The sequence below is a fragment of the Silene latifolia genome, chromosome 6, assembly GCF_048544455.1.
Source record: "Silene latifolia isolate original U9 population chromosome 6, ASM4854445v1, whole genome shotgun sequence".
Taxonomy (NCBI): Eukaryota; Viridiplantae; Streptophyta; class Magnoliopsida; order Caryophyllales; family Caryophyllaceae; genus Silene; species Silene latifolia.
The window spans coordinates 133,675,923-133,678,192 of NC_133531.1; the positions used below are offsets into that span (position 1 = coordinate 133,675,923).

The 2,270-nt window shown below is 35.2% G+C and overlaps 1 long non-coding RNA gene across 1 annotated transcript; it reads right to left on the reverse strand.

The window, feature by feature from the left end:
- Window positions 1–977: 977 nt before the first annotated feature.
- On the reverse strand, window positions 978–2,046 carry LOC141585767 (uncharacterized). The gene is made up of 3 exons (XR_012519405.1): window positions 1,910–2,046; window positions 1,694–1,773; window positions 978–1,069 (listed from the first exon to the last, which is right to left on the reverse strand). It is a non-coding gene; the product is annotated as an uncharacterized LOC141585767 (long non-coding RNA).
- Window positions 2,047–2,270: the final 224 nt, after the last annotated feature.

Genomic DNA, 2,270 nt, shown 5'->3' on the forward strand with positions numbered 1-2,270 from the left:
ATTATGAATCAACATTACAAAGATCGAGAGACAGTAATGTAATCTCATCAAGTGCATGCCAGCTAAATTATTATGAAAGTTGTATTCGAAGTTATTATGAAAGATAGATGCTCGAGGATTGACAAAATAAAAGGAAAATAAACTTGATTAATAGAACATAGTATTCATACATTATGTTGATACAACATCCGAAATAGAAAACTACTGATTACATATTTATACAAGGGTGCCTTAGCAAGTATACAAAAGTAAGATTAAATACTAACGGTGATAGACCTAAGTACACCGACCGACAACTAAACATAATAGGTTCATTTGAAATATAATTTAGTAGCTACATCCCTATCACGCGAGGGTACAACTTCAAGTCCTACAACTGTGTTCATAAGGTATTACTGTCCTCATATTCAGCCAGCCAGACAATTCCTTGTGTTGTATTATAAGGGCATTGTAGGCAAGCTTTCTTTAGATGTACAAGAAAGCAAATATATCAAAGATGAAGATGAGGACGATGAAGATAATCGATCCCTCCAAAACAAATCTTTCTCATGGCATATATGTTCTGCCATATCCCACCATTTGGTGTTGCTCATTTAGCCAGGAAACCGTCACAACTAGAAGGCCGGGCTAAATGAGCAACACAAATGTTGGGGTATGGCAGAAAAATATAGGTCGTGAGAAAGGCTTGTTTGTAGGGATCGATCTTCATCGTTATCATCTTCATCTATGATACATATTCTTTCTACTAGTACATGGAAAGAAAGGTAACCTAAAATTCCGTTTTAATACAACCCAAGGAATTGTACAGATGAGGCAGAGTTTGAGTATAGTAATACCTTAAGAACACATTTGTAAGACTTAAAAGTGTACCCTTGCGTGATAGGGAATGTAGCTACTAAATTATATTTCAAATGACCAAGATTAGTCCCTACAATCAAAGAAGTCGTCCAAGCAAGATAGCATATCCATTTAATGAGCTCAAACTCTGCCTCTTCAAAGATAACGACTACCCGACCCGTACACCAAGTGTCCATAGTTGGCAATGTATACGCAGACAGGAGCAATTGACCTAGTCATATAAATAACTAAAACAGTTCAGACAAAAATAAATGAAAATAACTAAAACATAATAAGTAATACATTTCATACACATACACAAAATGTCATGTTTCGTATAAGTACATTCCAGATAAGTAGGATTAAAAGCCATATCAAAACAAGGTAAAGCATTCAGATGAAGTTTTACAAATGACCAACTATGGACAAAGTGGTCTATAGGTTTCGCAAGATAAGGTCTATGCTTCAGACAAGCATTCACATAAACTCATCATAAAAAGATTACAATCATGAGGCAGGTTTAACTTCCTGCATTATAATGAGAATGATTCGCAAAATATTCCACCAGATTCACAAAATATTCCACCAAATTCACAAAATCGACTACAAAATTCACAAAATTAACTCAAGTTTAACAACAACACATCAGTCCAATATTCACAATATCACCTCCAAGTTTCATGATACAAAAACACATAACTATATCGACATTGTAGAATCAACAGAGCACCACAACAGCAACAACAAAAAAGCACAATATTAACAAAAACGAAACATATTAAGCAATGAACAATGAGAAAAACCTAATAAACAAAAATTGACGAAGTAAGTATTGAAGAGAGCGAACATGACATACAAATAGTAGATCGAAAATGCTCCGAAATTGATTTTGTTGCGTTCGTACTGATCGGATAATTCTTCGAGGATGATTAAAACCTACATTATAATGAAAATGATTTAGTAATACATTATCGAAAAAAATAGTAGATTGAAAAGCGTCTGAAAATAGTAGATCTACAATAATTGATCGAAAATGAAGAAAAATAGTGATACGAATGAGAAGATCACATACATAGATCCGAAAAAGGACGACCGAACAGAGATGATGATGATGATGACGATCGCGATCAAAATATCAGATGATGAACTGCGTGTGATTCAGACGATGATGAACGAAGTTAATCGAAAAACGGTAGTTGAGTGTTGAGAGTGAAGCGAGTAAATGAGTGAAAGACAAAGAGAGGGAGAGAGAGAGTAGAGAGAGAGAGTAAAATGTCGTAAATGAAGTTGTTGGCTGGCATTTGCTTTGAGTGTATGATTAAATAGAGACACGTGGCAGCATCTGGTGCGTCTATAGTTATTAGATCTGACGGTTTAGAAGGTGTCCAGCCGCCTCACCCTAAGAAGGGTGCCTCACATGATTCAATCTCTCT